The 19,505-nt window shown below is 47.2% G+C and overlaps 1 protein-coding gene and 1 pseudogene across 1 annotated transcript in view; one reads left to right on the top strand and one right to left on the bottom strand.

Annotated features, from left to right (window-relative positions):
• The window catches only part of KLF3 (Kruppel like factor 3), a 32,124-nt gene extending 20,832 nt beyond the window's left edge, over positions 1–11,292 (bottom strand). The window contains exon 1 of the mRNA XM_032853456.1: positions 11,179–11,292. The gene's annotated coding sequence lies outside the window, so the exon portion shown is untranslated. The remainder of the gene's footprint in view (positions 1–11,178) is intronic.
• LOC116856141 lies at positions 10,534–18,464 on the top strand (annotated as a pseudogene).
• The last annotated feature ends 1,041 nt before the right edge of the window (positions 18,465–19,505 follow it).

Raw genomic sequence — 19,505 nt, forward strand, 5'->3', positions numbered from 1 at the left:
CACATCTGTGTGCCAATTTTTAAATATATTAATTCCGTAATTAAAAGATTCAATAAGAACGAGAAAAGGTAAGCTAGATAAAAACCAAATTTAGGACGAGAATCTAACACAGTAACACAAATCAGGCATCTGTTATTTGCAGAAAAAAAAAACAAACCCTAAACTCTGTAACTACTGTGCCCATCTCTAAAGAGAACACTTTGCTACTGGTACTGACCTTGTCTTTGGGTTTTGGTCTAGAATCAAAGAGGGACTGCCATGTCTCCAAGGTGCCTTCCACACAAGTGAGAATTAACTTACGTACTGAAAGAATTAGAACTGAATGACTTTTGTTACATACGGGCCACTCATCCTCTGGGGACACTGCCATCCTCTGAAAAGGAATGCTCAATAAAACACAATCGCTGTCGGAAATCTATTACAGGACACTGAGTGCAGTCTTAAGTGGAGCCAGCAGGTGGCGCACTACAACAGGTATTAGAGGCTAAGGACGCAAGCAGTAAATTTGAGTTTGCCAACCTCAGGGTCTTTAAACCTAGTGGATTTTAAGCAAGCCTAGGGAGATTCTGTTAACCGTTTTACGTGGCTATCACAGAGATGAGGAGGCCCCAAATGTTTGCAAACAACTATCTTCCAATCATTAATACATTTACATCTTAGCTGTACTGAACTTGCCAGAATAATTTTCCACAACTGGAACAAATACCTTCTCTGTGTTCTTTTACTGGGAAGGGTGATACGACCGAGTTTTTCCTCCAAAAGGAAGACACACTTCCCTTCACTCTCTCGACTTACACTTCTGACTTTTCAGAAGTCAAAATATGGGTCAGATTTTTTTTTTTGCCACAGTGCAAAAACCGTGGGATTTAGGTATTTAAAAGCTTTGGTGAATCATTTACATGAAGTTTCAAAAGCAATACAGTTCCGTGTCACAATCACATTGTCCACCGTAAGGCCTACTCAACAGTCTCTTTATGAGGGTACAAACCTCCTTTGAAAAGTAGCTTGTCTTGAAGCGACAGCACGTTTTATTATAGAAACAATCTTATAAATGACCGTCCCTTCCTTAGAACACACACACACACACACACACACACACACAGAATGTGTCTGAAGCGAACTTTGTGATACAGCAGGATTTGCTTCTGCCATTCTCCCTTCCTGGGCACTTTCCATCTCTCTCCTCAGATCCTCAAAGGGTCCCCTGCATTATCCTTCCCCAACCCAGCCCGAATCCTCATCCTCAGACTCCAAAGGACCTGCCACCCTCTGAGCAAGCTCGGTCTCCCAGCTGACCTCAGCAAGGTGCGAGGAGAGAAACAGTAGGATGACCAAAGCAAGACACGATCTGCAAGCGCCCTCAATTTTCCCAAGGGTTTAGATGTTAACAGAGGAAGTGCACGGCCTTCCCCCACTCTTTACTCCCCAAAGGAACTGCAGGAGGAGAACAGAAAAACTTTAAAAAAATAATAATAATAAAATAATAATAATAATCGTGTGTGTGTATTTTCTTGGGTCCAGAGAAGGACCAGGGGTAGGGCAAGCAGGCCACATCCCTGCAACCGAACTGCGTTTCAAAAGAAACACTTCTCCACTTCTTTACTACGAGCTCCCGAAGAGTCAAGTATTTCATGGCAGCTGGCCTGGCCAGAAATGCAGGGAGCCAGGCAACAGATGTGGGGGTGGGGTGGGGGGTGGGGGAAGCATGTTTAGGCTGGGGGCTCTTGTCAGAACAGCCAGATGCCAGCCTCTATCTGGAAGTGAGCCCCCGTTTTCCCATCACGGAAGGATTTTTCACCTTACCTTCGTCTCCTAGTGTTGGTTTGAGAGGAAAAAAATGTCACGCAGTAGTTCTAAATCTTTGCCCCCTCACAAATCAGATTAGCCATTTTGCACAAAAATGTTTTGTAAATGGGCAAAAGTTAATTATTTAGTTTTAGGTTAAATATAAGGATCCGGCAGCAAACAGCCCGCCCTCTCTCCTCTCTCTGCTAACAAGCCACCCAATTTTACTTTCTGCCTCCACCCATCTGCTCCACCCTGTGGAGAGCTGCCAAGGCGAGTCCAACTTGTCCAAACAGGACACGGCTTCAGATAAGACTCTGTCCACACCCTGTACTTCGGAAAAGACCAAGTGAAGCAATTGATTTTGCATGTAAATAGGGACAGGTGCAAAGGTAACCACCAGGTAAAATCCCTACACAGTTGCAGACCGGAGAGGCCCAGGGCTCAGCAGGGGTGGGGGGCGGGGAAACCCAAACCCAAACCCTTCAGGTAAACTCTCACGTTCAATGCCAGCCAGCTAGTGGCATTCCGCACTTTTTCTTTAAAGAAAAATGTTCGCAAATACAAATCATTTCGCCTCCTAAGGTTACACACTTATTTTCCTTCTTTAGGCTCTCTGACGTTCTGATGTTTTAGTTTTAAGGGCTACCAACCCAAGATCAACTGGAAAAAAAAAAAAAAAAACAACAAAAACCCACGCCCATTCTGTGTAATAATCCTGCTGTGTACATATCCTACAAGGCTGGTCACAGCCCTCAGGATTCTCTTCGGAGGAGCGTTATATAATCAAATCCAGAAGGGCTGCGTGAGGCCACAGGGCCTAGTCCGCCTCGGGGCTGGTGCCCTATCACTGGAGACCCGCCCGGCTCGACCCCAAGGGGCCTCCGCCCATAGGCCCCACCCTGGAGGGAGTGGGAGGCAGGGAGGGGCCGTGGAATTGGCTCCGGTCAGCAGCCAGTTCCTGGAAATTCCGGCCCGAGCAGGGATGGCTGGAACCTTAAAAATAACCAGAAAGAATCGTTAGGGTGGTGGTGGTCACTCCCCTGGCTCCTGAGGATTCTCCGCGAGAAGTTTGGACCTCACAGCGCCACCCGACCTCCGGGTACGAAACCATCAGCTAACACCGCCCCCTCCCTTCAAAAGCACACGAAAGGGAAAGAGGAAAGTATTTTGAGCCCTAGCTATGGGAGAGAATTCATTCAACATGTCCCCAACCCAAATCCTCCTTCTCCTTCCTTGCACCTACCTCGTAAAGCCTGCCCCCCTCTCAGTCCCCACTTGCCTTACTTTTGGTCCACCATGGAAACCCAGAGGTCATCTCTCAGGACTTCCTCCCCAACTTTTCTTTCCATTCCTGCTACTGCCACTGGGGGCCAGGCCCTCAGTGCCCCCCTCCCCCGACTGTGTGACTGGGTTCTGCCCTCAGCCCCCTTGGTCCCTCCAATTCACCCTGAACTCCTGGCCGCTGACATGGCTCCAAGCCTCCTCCTCCTGTCTTGCTCAAGCTCACAAGCCTTCCTCCACAGGGATCCCCAGGGCTTGCAGAACGTGTTCAACTGCCCATGCTCCGCACCCCGTTTCCAACCGGGTGATACCCCCCTCACCCCCAGCTCACAGGGCCCTTTGCGCTGGCTGCCCCATTCCCCCCACCCCCATGCCTTTGTTCAATTTTGGCCCTGATGCTGGGCAACCAGCGTGGAATGCCCATCCCCTTCCGGCTTATCTAAATCCTCCTAATTCTTCAAAGACCAGCTCAAGGCCCTCTCTGCCCTGTGCAGCCTGCTGATTGCGCCTGGGCTGATCCCAGGCCTCCCTTCTTACCTAGACCGGTGGGGCCCTGGAGAGGGTTTGTCTCAAGACCACCAACCCGACTGGGAGCACCAGTAGGACGCAAGCGCCTTTTGTTTCCTTAGGGGAGCAGAGCAGGCCCCCTCCCAGCTCCCCCAAGGGCAGCCCTGCTTACTAGATGATGTTTTCTGGCAGGCTGGAGGGGCTCCAAGAGCTCGCAGCCCATCCTAGGACCGCCGGAGTCTCTCCTTTTCCTTCTGCCTCTGAAGACACTTGAAATCTTTCCTAAACAAGTAATTTGGGTGAGGAAGCCTAACCTGAAACTTGTTAAACTAAACTTCCTTAAAAAAAAAGTTACTGCTCCTAACCTTAACCTTGCCTGTTAAGGGTCCTCCAGAGACCTAGTTAGTATCATCCTCCAAGAATTTTGTATTAGCTACCCAGAGATCTTCTGAACAAATCTAGTGTCAAGCTCTCACCCTGTTTTAAAACCTAGAAGGAGGAGGGGGGGCAGAATAAAAGAGCGAAAGAGGAGGAAGTTTTGCATGAGAAAAGAGTGTGCGACGGTAGGTATTCTTGTTTTAAGGACACGTCTACTGACCAAGGAAAGCAAGGGGCTAAGTGATGTCACAGGTTTTCTGCTGATTGTCACCACCTTCATGACCCAGGTGCTGTTCTTCACGTAGACCTGAATGCCTATCAGGTGCGTGAACACTACTTTCCTAATGGAACAGAGAGGTAAAGCAATCTGCCCAAGATCACACAGCTAGCTACTCAGCTGGACAGCCGGGTTTTTGAACCTGAAGTAGTAGGACTTCGAAACTGGTGGACCCGGCGCCCTCCTCTACTCCCTTCCCAGCCAGAGGACAACATTACACCACAAGTGGCCATAGTGGGCGGACGCTTCTGCAAACACATCTGTCCACAGGGGACGCGGAAGGCAGGGACACAGTATTTACAGTGGCGGCAACTTCACCTCCTCCCAACTGGCCCCCGCTGACTACCAGGTCTCTGGGTGTGCAGGCTTGGACGCGAGATCAAAAGACACATTCTGAAGGCCCCAAATTAGGCTATTATTCTTCCCAGCCAATGCACCTGTGACTGGTCCATAAAACTGCTCAGAAAAAACCTGGCAACTCTAACCAAGTCAATACGGAAATCCTCCTAGTAACTGTACGAAGGTGGAAGGGTCAGGTCCTCATCCCCATTTTAGAAATGAGGAAATGGAGGAACAGAGGTGAAATGACTTGCCCAAATTCACAGGGCTGGTTGGAGCTGCAGCCAAGAACAGAAACGTGTCTCCCCGCGGACCCAGGGCTCGCACTCTGCTCGGTGCTGTGTCCAAATCCTCTCAAACTGGGATCAGTCCCCGGGTACAGAGGGGATAGGACGGGTACCGTGCCTGCTGGTCCGTGTTAGGCACTGCCCTGGGGAGGTTCCAGAGGGTCATTAAGATTTCCAAATGCCTTTTCAGGTTGGATCACCCGGGACCTACTCCATCCTGGGGCCTAACTAGTAATGACTGCACGTAATTTGAGATTAGCTCTAATGAGTAGGTGCTCAATAAATACTTGGGAGATGAATAAATGATTGGACGTCAAACTACCCTTCTTACACGTGAGGATAAAAAGCAGGGCAAGGGCCTCATAAGGATTGTGCAGCAGGTGTCACACAAGGAAACCCTGCCCAGAGGCCGGTGAAGCTAGCCTGAAAACCATCTTCTAAAACCTAAAACGCAAAGAAGTGTGAACGCTTAGGGAGGCTGGGGAGAGAAAAACTCCCTTGTTCGGAGAATGGAGTGGAACAGGAACTTGAACTTGCTAAGGAAAGTAGTTTTGGGGCACAAAGCTTTGGAAGGTTTCAGGGTATAAAAGCGCAAGAAGAGATAAAGGAGTGGATTTCAGTGATTGAACTCGAGCACGGTAGTTAGCAAACAGAAGGTGTACAGGCCAGAGGAGAAAAAACCCACAGTTCATTCACAGGTCGCTCTCCAGGGTAGAATGCGCTGACCTCAATGTCCACTTGGTCTCTTATGTCTAGCTTTGGCGAAACTCCACTGATCCTGACTGAGACTAGCCCCAGGCCATCCCTGGAGATCGCCAGGCCTGCCAGACACCGGCAACCACCTCAAGCAGGTCCCAGGCTAAGCTGGGCTCTCTTCAGTATCCTCTGGTCAGGGGACTGACTGCCTCAGGAAGCACCCCCTTCCTAAGAGTCAGGGTAGGGGCTAGACCCAGCTTTGTTCAGAATGCATGCGAATAAGGGCCACTTAACTTGCTACGTTTGGTCTCCAGCTCCCCTTAATAACTGGATGGAGGCAATGATAATGTATTCAGCCGGCCAACACAATGGAATGAGTTTCAAAAAGCTCCAGGAACCTGTTCTGCTAGAAAATGAACTTGACTACTAAAAACCCTGACTAGGCATACAAAATATACTAATTTTAATTTTTTTTTAATGTTTCATTGAACTATGGTGACATTCTAGAAAAAGTACAGATCCAATTAAAAGGGTATTTTTGCTTTGGGAGAAAACAGTCCTAGTTCTGGTGCAGAACTGTGTCTACAGCACTGTGTCTCTTTCTCATTACTACCAAATTTCAAGGAAGGAGAGCTAAGGGGGTGAAACACAGGGCTGCCTCCTTTAGACAATGCTCTCCCTTATCAGGGCAGACTGCTGTCTGGTTTCCTGTCTCAAACTCTGGCTTACTGCTTCGGATGAGAACCAGGGTCCAAGAAAGGGACAGATGAGGCTTGAAAATGAGAATACCAAAAACCACCACAATCCTCTTGTAACTCTCTCCGAGATGAATTCAGACTAGAACATTACACATTACCAAACCAGAGTATCAATTGCTTTATGAATCTAGGTTTGGTTTTTTTTTTTTTTTTTTGGAAGTTAGAACCAATGACTGTGAAGCATTCCAGAAAGAAACCCAATTTCCAGAATAATGTAATTCCTAGTCTTTCAAAGATAAGATCGCTTATATTTATTTAGTTTTTTTTCTTAAACACAACTGGTATGAAAAAAGGTAAGAAATACCACCTAAGAAAGCTGTTCACTATAGCAGAAAGGTTGACTTGGAAATATTAAGACAAGTATGTAAAGGGGGAGGGGAGAAATAAAATGGGATTAAGTTAGGAATAATAATTTACATGGTCAAGAGATGAAACGATTATTCCCATTTTTTTCCTTTTATAATTTTAGTAATTATCAGACTGGTATAATTTTTCCAAATTGTTCAGCTTAGCTTTTAAAGGTTTGAAGTTTTTCTTTTTTCCTGATAAAATACATAAGACCCTACTGACATCTATTAGTCTACCTCCCTCTCCCCCAAAATGGGGAGGAAAGGTAACTTGGAATAAGCTAAACAAAGATTCTGTCTACAAAAGCTAGTAGGACTGTTAACAGCTTTGGAACTAAAACTGAAAAAGTTGCTTCGAATTTGGGTTACTTACAAATTTTAGTTTAAAGGTCCCCTGCGCTGTAAGTCAGCTTAGTATTTCAAGTTTGCTTCTCCCAAAGGAGAAAGAACAAATCCTACTGAAACTTCCAAGAGGCCCATCTTTTTTCAAAGAAGGTTATCAGTAACCTTCTATTTGATTCTAGTAGTTTTCTTAATATCATACTATGTACTTCCCTTTACCCATAAAGAATGTGGTGGAATGTGAAGTTAAAAACCAAAGTACTATTATCATCAATTTTGGGGGAGGAGAGGGTCTGATTTGCTGCCGTGGCAACTCTGAATTAATTCTATTAGAGAACACCATAGATAATTCCTTTGGATTTTAACAAAAATCCAAAAATAAGTTTAAAAAGAAACTTGCCAGAAGTTTCTTGTCCAACTCATTTCTTTAAAAACTTAGTTTCTGAAGAACCAAATAGTTAACCTAGAAATGTTAGCCCACAACTGACAGAGTATACCCACCCCCCAAAAATGGGGATTATGAAAAAGCTGGTGTTGTAAGACAATAAAAACAAGAGAAGTCTCCTTCTGTTTTCAGAATATAAGATTAAAATTTTCCAGACTGTCATTAAAATGAATTTCTTATTTCCAGTTCTCCTTTTCTTGGGGCTTTTTATTCTTAGAACAGGTCAGAAATCAGATGCAGAATACAGCGTGGTCCTTAGGAAAATTATCCTAGCACTCCCATCTTTGTCTTTAAAAGAGATGACCCTGGGGCTGATTCCCTCAAATGTAGCTTATGTTTCTAGCTTCAATACTTTTCCTAAATAAAGATCTCTTCCTTAAAAACCTAGGCGAGATTTTCCAATAAGCCCAGTGGGCCAGGAATGCTTCAACTCTCCCTCCATCCAGTGGGGCCTCCGGTCTGGAGCTCCACTGCGACTGGGGAACAAGGGTGTGGCCAAGGGTGGGCCACAGCCTGCAGATAATGCTAGGTCTGGGTGACTGTAAGGTGGCAATCCTCCCCTCCAAAATTGACAGCTTCAGGGCCAAATGCCTATCTCCAAACACACACCCTGCCCACCTCGACACAAGAATGGAAAACCATCAAATGCAACCTCCGTTTAGCCTTCTGGCCAACCTGCACGCGCATTTCTCAGAGTCACACTTTGGTGATGATGAATTTATGAAGGTGCAAGTATTTATTCACTCACAGAAACACACTGGAGCAAAGGGTATATGTAAAAAGGTTAACTGACTCCTCGTTATGACATAACACAGGCCTCTTAGGCAATCGCAAGTGTGTAGAGACAGGATAACTCCCTGGGTGGAGATCGGGAGTTTAGGGGCAGGGACCACAGCCTGGTCCCGGCTACTGATCAACCAGAAAACAGCCTGAAACAGGAAAGAGCACACATATGCCACTTGGAATGTATGACGCAAACCCCAGCCTTGAAACAAAGAACAGGAAACAGCTCTGCTGGCTGTGCTGGAGAGCGAGCAGAGAAACATTGAGCCGGCCCTCCCTGACCCTATATTCATGAGCAGCTGGAGTTTTTTAAGACAACAACAGGGGGGTGGAGGTGTTTGTTCCATGGGTGTGAATAATAACACCAGCTTTATACTGGGGACCTGCCCTATTTACAAATAGGAGCTTCCACATACAGTAAACACCGTAAGTGAACATGTAATTTTATCACATGCAGGCAGCAGAGACCCTTCCTAATGAACACCAGCCTCCTTTCCCATTTCTTTTGTCTCTTTCTCCCCCATCCCAACGGCTGGTCTCTAGCCTCCATCAGATTGGGGGTTAGGGTAATGATCACTGCTCAGCCACAGCATCCTGAGAAGGCAGAGAAAGCTCTGGTAAGAATTCAGAGGACACTGGGTTAGTCCATATAACCGACAACTGGACCAGTTCCGTGTGTCCCTTCACTATACAGAACTATATTCCTAGACACAGAGTGGGCCACCTAGAGTCGCCCCCCAGATTTCACCATCTTTTTCAACTGCATAGTTAGAAACCTATCCGCACCCAGCTGCACATCTGTTCTCCCTGTCCACACATCTAAAAAAATTCACCTTTGGAGAATGTCACTCTGTTCCTGACATTTCATTTAACCCAAGAGTGTCATACAATCTGGAGACCAGAATATCAATTTTTACAAGATATCTGAAAACGTCTATTTTCCCGTAAGTATATTTAAGGTAGTAAAAACCATTCATAGTCTTCCCCCGCCAATTAGGTCTCTTTTTTTGGTTAGTTGGTGAGGACTGTTCAACTCAGGTTTCCACGATCAGAGATTGAACAAAATGTGTTTAGACAAAACTACAGGTAAAAAAATAAATAAATAAAAATTAAAAAGGCATTACAGTGCCCACAGCAACCAGGAGATTGGGTTTTAATTTAGAAACTTTGCAGTGAAAAAACAATAGCATGTTTTATATCTGACAAGATTTTGTGGTCTTAGCAGTTACTTTTCTTTGTTGCTATAAGATTTTTATACCTGCATTCCCCTTCATGAAAGCCAAGTGTTCCTTGAAGTGTATCTTTATTGAGCTCTTTTTCTTCTAATACTTAGGATGCAAACCCCACTGACTGGAAAACTGGAGACAGTTTCCCTAGAGAGTTGAAATTCACCAAACATCTCATTTCAGGTCTCTGTTAATGAGCTAAGGTCAACATATTCCATGCTTGGAGCCAGAAGAAACTCATCTGTCCGTTCTTTCTAACACTAACTCTCAACATTTTGGAGATGTTAATATTATCAGATTGGTTTTCCCCTAAAAGCAAGTCTTTCCTCCAGTGGCAGATTATCATCCAGATGGATTTCTTATAAAAATGCTGCTCGAATTCATACAGAAAGCACTATAAAAAAAAAGTGCAAAATTGCTCAGTGGAAAAACCTATAATGAACAACTGTCTATTCTACTCCATTTTGCTAATAATTATACACTAAATGTAAATGAAGTCAGAATACCACTACATACTTCTCCTCAAATACCAGACTCTTGTGAGAATATAACTGATATATTTAAGTATCCTGGGTGGTATTAGTGGAAAAATGCATTCTGAGCTAGTAAAAAATTCAGTGCAAAATGTTTATTTTAGTGCAATACACGGTGAGCAATTTCCAGTCCGTTTCACCTGACTTATTAAAAATAAGTCCACCTCACACAGATTCTCCATCTATTATCACTGTATACAGCTGTGAAATGTAACGCAGAAGATTCTCCCTGATATCTGCCAAAGTGGATATGACAATTCCAAGTATTATCTGCCATCTCCAAGAAAGCCACTCTGAAATGCTTTAAGTCCCAAGGGTCCAGGTCCAGGGGTCAGTCTCTTAAGTCCCCACACGGCTCGAGTCCCTAACGCTGCAGACACTTGCCGAAGGCGCTCTCCGCCTCCAGCCTCGCTGCAATCCTTGCTCCAGGCACTGCGGCAGGTTCTCGGTGTGCCCCCGAGGAGGACTCTCCAAACCCGGCCAGTTCTTTTCTCCTGCCCCTGAGGATTCAGACGCCCTGGCAGCTCCTGGGCTCCAGGAGCGAGGATGGGATGCTGCCTTCAGTCCCAACGGCCCCAAGTTTCTTCCCAGAGGGCCCGGAAGGCTGCTCCAAGTTTGCTCCGGCGGGCGAGCGGTCGCGCGCCCCGTCCGAAGAGGGGGGCGGCGGGGGGCGGAGAGGGGAGGGCGCGGGAGCGGGGGGTGGGGGACCCGGAGGGGGAGGAGCAGGAGTGCGCGGCCTCCTCGCTACCTTTCTCCAAACAACGTTGCCACACGCGGAGAGCACTGAGATTTCTGGGGCTTTGGAGGGAATCGCGAGCGGGCGGGAGGGCGGGCGGCAGCCGGGGGACCACACAGGTGAGCCCCTGCCCGCGGCCTCACCCGGGCCGCGGCGGGCGCCGCGGGTCTCTGTCCCCAGCACCGCGGGATCCGCACGGTGGCTCCCCCGAATCCCACACTTTCAACCGCCGAATCCGGGGTTCCCCCTCCCCCTCGCCTCCCCTTCCGCCCCCACCCCCGGCTTCCAGGAGCTGTTGCACTTTCCCAAGCCCACAGGCGCCCCCACCCCCGCGCTGCACCCCCGGCCCATTAACTGCGCGACCCCCCTCCGGAGAAAAAAGAAATGAGACCGGACGAGTCAAAAAGGGCGACAGCAGGAGTCGGGGCGAGGGAAGGTGAGGGAAAGGGACTTACTTTTCGAGGCGCGGTGCTGAGCGCTGCAGACGAGAAATAAAGGCCCGGCTCCGAGCCGCCTTGAACCCCGCGAATGCAGTAATGTCAGCGCGCCAGCCGGGGCGGCGGTGGCGGTGGCGGCGCAGGGCACGGGGACAGGAACGGGGACGGGCGCGCGTGCGGCGGGCGCTCGCGCTGCGCTCCGGCTCGGGCCCCGGCTCCGCGCGGCTCCGCTCCTGGCTCCCCTCTGGCTCCTGGCACCAACTCCGGGCAGTCACATGACGCCGGCGCCGCTCGCTCTGCGAGCCTCCCGGGGCTGGCGGGGTAAGTAGAGGCTGGGACCCGGGGTGGGAGGGTCAGGGAGGGGAGAGGGAGCCGCCGCGGCCGCCCGGGCTGGGCGGGTCCCCACCCACTTGGGTGGAGGCAGCCGCCGGAGGGGTCGGCCGAGTCACTCGCGCAAACACGCACCCCGCCCTGCGCCCTTCCCCCGCCACCCCCGCCTCCCGCGCCGCCTCCGCCCCGCCCCGCCCAGTCACCCGGGGACGGCCTGACAGACAGTCATTATTCCCCGGAGCCGGGCGCCGCCCCGCCGGCCCAACCTGTCCGGCGAGGCGCGGGGCGGCCGAGGGGCTGGGCGTGCGCGGCGCGGCCCCCGCCCCGGAGCCTCCGCCCTTCGCCCTCCGCCCCCCACCCCCCGCCCGGCCCGGCCCGGCCCCGCGCACCCGCCCCAGCTCCGGAGTCCCCGCCCGCGCCCCCTCCCTGCGCCCTCGGTCCCCTCCAGTCCCCCGCCCGCTTGGGACCCGCCGCCGCGCCGCCGCCCCAGCCCGGGGGGAAGGAAGGGCGGCGCTGCCCGCTCCGGGCGTCACAGGGCTGCAGCCCGCTGCGCCGCTTCCAAAACACACAGCCGGGCGCGCGGGCCGGCCGAGGCGGGGGACCCGGGCGGCCGGGCCATCAATCAGCCGGCTCCGGCGGGAAGGGCGGCCCCGGGCGCGGCGGGAAGGGCTGGGCCCCGCGGCCGGCGCGGCCCCTCCTGGGCCGAGTGCGTGCAACTCCCTTAAAGAAAAAGCAGGAAAAGGCAGCGGCGGTGAAAGAGCGGGAGGACCGGGGCGGATTCGGGGCAGAAGAGCGGCGGGAAAGGGGAGGGCAGTGGGGAGGACTTAAACCCTAAAACGCTCCCGAGTTTCCAAGGTCATTCGAAGCAGTGTTAAGAGCGATCTTCCTTTGTGCCCGGGACGCTGGGTCCCCTCGTCTCCTCCCCGCGGAGGGGCGGCCCGGGTCGGGCGTGGGGGGCGCTTCCCCGCCGTCCCCTCCCCCGCTCCGGGCTTCTTTGAAGGTCCTGGGACCCCCGGAGGCAAACTTCCCACGGGCCGGGCCTGCCACTGGAGCGAAAAGGCAACTGGTAGCAGCGGCATTTGCTCAGCCGGGCCTGCCTGAAAAGTTGGCAAACTTCGGTCGGGCTCCTCCTGCCCGGAGGGAGGACTTCGGGCCAGCAGAGCGCTCGGCCCGGCGATGTCTCTCTCTCTTTTTTTTTTTTTTTTTTTTTTTTTTTTTTTTGGTCGCTTCCCCGGGACCAAGCGCGAGCGTGCTCGGTGCAGGACGGCGGAAACGCGCTTGCGGTCCTAGCCAGGCCCCTGGGAGAACTTGGTATATAGCATAGCCCCCGAGTTTAATGCTTTTTTGAATTTCTTTTAAACAGTATTAATGTAATAAAGAATGTAATAAAAAGAACAAAGGACAAATTGGTTCAATTGTTTTAGTCCTGCGTAATGTTTAAAAACGCCCTGCTTCAGTGTATGGTTTGTTATTGCTTCAAGATGTTTTAAAGGCCCTTTAAGTTCGCCATTCTCACTTTGATGCCTCATCCAGGCATGGTACTACTTAAAACCTAGAGATACAGTATATACCGAGCTCCATCATGTAGCTACGCAGTATTATAAAATTAGTACCGGGTAACCTCAAGTAGTGAAATTGCACGTTATAAAAAAAAATGCCCATAACATAAAAGACCACGTGGAGAACAGCCAGCTCTGACACTGGTTCCTGTGCCATCTCTCTGTTCCATAAGATTAAGCTTTAAATGTAAAAGGGATGAGAAGTTTCTGTTAACGAGAAAAGGACAGATGCAGGAAAATAAGTTGGATTTGTGTCAATTACTAATTGCAAATCATTGATCACTGACTTCAAATGTCTCATTGGATGGCTTAGATGTGTATTAGCTGAAAGACCGTATTAGTGATGACTGATGAAATCATATTGCATTTCTGGGTCTGGCTCCATAATGGGGGCTCCAAAACCATAGGCTTTGCTCAGAGGACACTAGAGGTGAAAACCTAAAGCACAGAAACCCGTATTCTTTACATTGTTCATGTGTGTGTGGACCCAAAGGAGAAACTTGAAATAGGTCTGAGAAAAGTGTGATCCAAGATAAGCAGGGAGTGGCTTTGATATGGAAGGTGGGGGAAGGAGGAGAAAAGTCCTAAAAAAGTTTAATTAATGAACACACTGTGTTCAGTGCCCTGTGGGAACAGCTGAAACACAGCTTGTACCAAAATGAAGGATCCAGGGGAGGAGACCACCATCCATCCAGGTATCTACCACACCAGAAATGCCTGGAGTCATCTTTGTCTCCTTCCTTGCCCTGGCTAGTCAGAGCACTGTCATTCACTGAATCTTGGACCTCTTCAATCCCTACCCATTCTTTGACCACTCTTCTGGTCCAGCCCACTGCCACAGTGTCTTGTTGGTCATCTTGTTTGTAGTGGGGGGGCTCAAGTGTGGGAAAGGGCTTGGAGCAAGGGAACAATGAGAATACTTTTTCTAAAATGCAAACCTGAACGTGTCAATGTCTTCATTACATTCCCATCGGATAAAGTCCAAGAGTTTACTACCTGTGCTGACCTGGCCTCCATCTATCTTTATAGACCTATCTCCTTCTATTACCCCACTCCCTACTCTGCCCTCCAGCAACGCTCAACTTTTTCCCCTCCGACTCACTCTCCCCACCTCTGGGTCACCACACAGGTGACATGCTGATTCTTCTAGGTGGACTAGCCTCCTTGCTTTCTCCCCCAACTCCTGGCTTCCACTCTCATTTCTGTACATTGTTTCCATCCTTTAACTATTGACTTACATGACATTTTCAACAAAATGGTTCTTGTCTTACCACCATCCCTCACCCCACCTTTGAATGAGTGGAGGCGCTCCTTCTTGGTGCTCTGATAGCACTCACGCTCCACCTCTTGTAACTCTTTCTTATAACTGGTTATTTAACTCTCTTTCCATGACTCTGAAATAAGAAACTCTGTGAGGACACGGACATTGTCTTTTTAGCAAAATTGTATCCTTGTGGTCCAGGTGCTCAATGTATATTTGTAAAATGAACAAGTGTCAGCTATGAATTGGGAAGAAGTCATTCAGAGACTAAACAAATGAGAGAAGAATTGGTGAGGGTTAAAGTGGCAGTGGCCATGAACTGTATATACCTTTGAGATAGTGAAAAGGAGGGACTTCTCTCTCCCTGAATATCTTCGAGCAGTAGAGTGACATGGTCAAAGTGGCACCTGGGTCTTCTTTTTATCCTTAACATTAGCACAGTGCCCGCACTTGCTCGGTTGTTCAAGACCATCCCCATAAACGATATATCTCAGTCTTGGTCCTTGTTCTAGCTGCTTTACTCTTGTTCTTTGAGGGCAGTAGGTCTGTCTGGTTTAGGTTTGGGGCAGCACATACTGGGGGAAGGATACCCGTCCCTGGCCCCAGCCTTTCTGCTCCCAACCAGTTACGGCAGTCCTGGTCTCTTTTGCCAGTGACTGGCCAGAGAGTAGTAGATAGATGACATAGTTCTGGCCAGTAGGACAGGAAGGGAAGTGTGCTGGGGCTTGTTTTTCATGCTGAGTGAAGGAAACTCTTGCAAGGATAAACTCCCAGACCTGCTTTGGGAGTTATGTGAGAATGTGATTCTTGAAGCTGTGGCAGCCATCTTGTAAACATGATAGGAAACCAAGGTTTCAGATTTCCATACGGAGAGCTCTTTATTCATCATTAGTCGTCAGGGTCTGGTAAATAGAAGGTGTTCCAAAAGTAATTGTTGATTAATGGCTGACAACTAAAGAGTAACAGTATGTTGAAACTGATTCAGAGCTGCGTGGACCCAAACTACTGCACACCGCCATTTTCTCTTCTGTGGCTTGTATCATAGTTAGCTCCATTTCAGGAGATCTCTTTCTGCTATGCAATGACATATTCCTAAGATTCCTTCTTCTCCCACTCTACTTTAGAGCTTTTCCATTCCTTCCCACAGGAAGCTTTAACTCACTGAGCCACCCAGGCACCCCGAAAGTTTCTCTTTTTCATTTGACAATGCATATTACAAAGGTAAAAAAGTGTCATGTGTTTAAGAAATTATGAACAACACAGATAATATCTACCTTAAAGGATAACAAAGCCATATAGTTTTTTCTTTTTTTTTTTTTTCCTGCTAGCTTTTTTGAGATATTATTGGCCTATAGCATAGGTAAGTTTAAGGTGTATGACATGGTGGTTAGAGACACCTATATATTGCAAATGATTGCCACAATAAGGTTAGTTAACATTTCCATCCCCTCATGTATGTGTGTGTGGTGATGACATACATAAACTTACCCTCTTAACAACTCTCAAGGACATAACACAATATTGTTCATTATATTTACCATGCTGTACATTAGATCCCTAGACCTTTTTCATTTGCTAGCTGGAAATTTGTGCCCTTTGACTGACATCTCCCCATTTCCCCCCTAGCCCCTGGAAACCACCGTTCTACCGCCTGTTTCTATGAGTTTTAGCTTTTTTCGATTCCACGTATAAGTGAGATCATACAGTATTTGTCTTTCTCTGTCTGACTTATTTCACTTAGCATAATGCCCTCAAGGTCCATCTGTGCAAAAGGTAGGATTTCCTTCTTTTTTAATGTGTGTGGGGGTATATATGTGTGTGTGTGTATATCTGTGTTGTGTGTGTATGTGTTTGTGTGTGTGTATACTGTGCGAGAGTGAGAATGAGAGAGAGACATTTTTTTAATCCATTCATCCATCAGTACTTGTTTCAATATATTGGCTATCATAAATTATGCTGCAATGAACATGGGAATGCAGCTATCTCTTTGAGATAGTGATTTCATTTCCTTCAGATATCTACCCAGAAGTGGGATTGCTGGATCCTATGGTCCTACTGTGAATTTTGATGGAACTGCCATTCTGTTTTCCACAGTGGTTATACCAATTTACATTCCCCTCAACAATGCCGAAGGCCTCCCTTTTCTTTACACCCTTACCAATACTTGTCTCTCGTCTTTTTTATAACAGCCATTCTAACAGGTGTGGGGGATATAATATTGTGGTTTTGATTTGCATTTCTCTGATGATGAGTGATGTTGAGCACTTTTCGCATACCTCTTGGCCATTTGAATGTCTTCTTTGGAAAAATGTTTATTCAAGTCAAGTCCTTTATCCATTTTTTAATCAGATAGTTTGTTGTGTTTTATTACTGAGTTGTATGAGTTCCTAATACATTTTGGATATCAACCCCTCATTGGTAGATAGTTTGCAAATTTCTTCTCCCATAGTGTAGATTGCCTTTCCATTTTGCTGATTGTTTCTTTTGCTGGGAAGAAGCTTTCTAGTTTGATGTAGTCCCATTCGTTGATTTTTGCTTTTGTTGTTTGTGCTTTTGGTGTCATATCCAAAAAACTGTTGCCAAGACCAAGGTCAAGGAGGTTTTCTCCCATGTTTTCTTCTAGTCATTTAACAGTTTCTGGTATTATGTGTAAGTTTTGAATCCATTTTGAGTTAATTTTTGTAAATGGTGTTAAGATATGGGGTCCAATTTCATTCTTTTGCGTGTGAATATCCAGTTTTCCTAATATCATTGTTGTTTTTTTTTTTTTAAGATTTTATTTATATTTGACAGAGAGAGAGATCACAAGTAGGCAGACAGGCAGGCAGAGAGAGAGGGCTCTCTGCTGAGCAGAGAGCCTGACTTGGGGCTCTATCCCAGGACCCTGAAACCATGATCTGAGACGAAGGCAGAGGCTTAACCCACTGGGCCACCCAGGCATCTCCTAATATTGTTTTTATTAAAGAGACTATCCTTTCTCCACTGAGTATTCTTGGCTCCTTTGTCAAATATTAGTTGACCGTATATGTATCGGTTTATTTCTGGGTTTTCCATTCTGTCCTATTGCTCTATGTGTCTGTTTTTATGCCAGAACCATGATACTGTGATTGCCATAACTTTGTGCAATGTTTTGTGCAATGTTCAAACTTTCAATAGTTTGAAATCAGGGATTCTGATGCCTCCAACTTTGTTCTTAGATTTGCAAAGCCATATGTTTTTGAAATAAAATTAGAAATGCTAGACTAAGGGTCATCTATCTCAAAAGCATTAGAAAGGGCCCAGAGATTCTCTTTGGTTTCTCCCAGATTCCACCAATATTATCCATCAACCCATCCATTCATTCAATTTTGGTTTGCCAGGAAGTATTGAGGTAGAGTTAGGTGACCAAGAGTTATAATAAACATGAAACTGAATGTATGATCTCTCCCCTTCCCCCACCCGACCCCTCCAGGAGCTCTCAACATTTCTAGGACAGATGGAACTCAACATTTCTAGTACAATTGGAACTGTTGTGGATTATGTCTGGCAAGGCAATGCAACTGAAGGACAGTGGTACAAAACAGTTGAAATGTTGGATCCTGGAATCTAAGTTGAAGAGCTAAAACAGAAGGGGACACTGGAGAGATGGCCAAAGGATCAGCGAACTGGATATTTCAAACACATCGGGGAGAGGGCATATTGGGAATAATGTAGTGAATGACCTGGAAGGTTAGGAGATGAACAGTCGGAGAGTGGGGACATGTGGCCTTAACATTTAAAGATAGCACAGCACCAGAGATGACAAGGCTCAGGGTGTACCTCTGAATGTGGGAGACTAGAAGAGGTGGTGAGACCAAGGGAAAAAATGACTGGGGTACTGAGCAAGTTCATGGAGCCTAAAAATTACTCAGAACTGTGGCTGGACTTGGGGTCAAGAGCAAAACCCAGGCCATCAGGCCACATCTTGCTTTCATGAGAAAAAGACTTCAAGGACCTGGTGACCAACAGCAACCAGGAGAGAACAGTTAAGACACAGCCTCCTTTATCTATGATTAAATTTGCTTTCCCTGCATCATGATTATTTGAGTTAAATATAATCATTCATATGGGGTTGTTTATTGGTTATTTTACTAATAAAATATGTCAATAGTTTTGTACTTTTTATTGCAAATGTACTATTTCTGCTTCATTGAGAGTTCAAATCCCCCTTTGGAGGGAGGAGAGGACTTGTCAGGGTTCTCAAATACAATTTATTATATCATTTCAAAGGGAATATATCACTATACTATTTGAAAGGGAAATGAATGGTAATTTCCAAATTAATGACCTACGCATATAAAGATGTAGAATGTGACTTATTTCGAATTTAGGGACTACCTAGATTTCTCCTGTGCTGGGAGCACAGTGCGTAATGAATGGGGGAACCCACAAAGTAAGAGAAACCACTTGCCATTTTTCAGCTGATTTCAGAATGAGCCTGATTCCTTATGTTTGCTGCCCTCCCCTCTCATGGAAAAATTATCGACACTGAAGTCCTGGGTTTAAGTTAGTTGAGCTAAGTATGGGTGGAACCTTTCCCATAGGTCTGCGGTGGGTTCAGGAGTGACTAAGCTAGCACAGAGAGGGTGTGTGAATTCTGTTCTAGGGAAGTGGCCTGGCCACCTTCCTTTTTCTGCTCATTCCAAGTGTGCTGTAAACCGATACCCCAAACCCTGAAGACCGAAGTGCTTACCTCCATGGCAAAGCACACATGTTTCACTGGTACTTGCCGGGGGAAGAAGACTTTTGGCCTTTTGTTCCTTAGCCTCTCAGGCCAGCCAGCCAGTGAGACCCGACTTACAAATACTTTAGAAGCTTTGCTGATATGTTCTGGGAAACAGTCAACAGATGGTAGGATCCTATGAATGATAGAGAGTTCTTTATCACCTTCGTCATTCAAAAAGATTGGCTACCTGAAGACAATATTAAAGTCGTAATAATGGTCCTATGGAAGTTATAGGAGTAGGGTGATTTTTTTTCTTTGCCTTTGAATACTTTTCTGTTTTTTTTTCTTTAATGAGCATATACTACTTTTGTGATGAAGAAGAAGAAGAAGAAGAAGAGGGGGAAGAAAAAGAAGAAGAAGAAGAAGAAGGAGGAGGAGGAGAAAGGGAGGAAGAAGAGGAAGAAGGTGTGCTTTTAAAAAGAGCCCAGAGGGATGCTTGGGTGGCCCTGTT

Source organism: Lontra canadensis, unplaced genomic scaffold (assembly GCF_010015895.1).
Source record: "Lontra canadensis isolate GAN:19392208 unplaced genomic scaffold, GSC_riverotter_1.0 scaffold1, whole genome shotgun sequence".
In the NCBI taxonomy this organism is placed as follows: Eukaryota; Metazoa; Chordata; class Mammalia; order Carnivora; family Mustelidae; genus Lontra; species Lontra canadensis.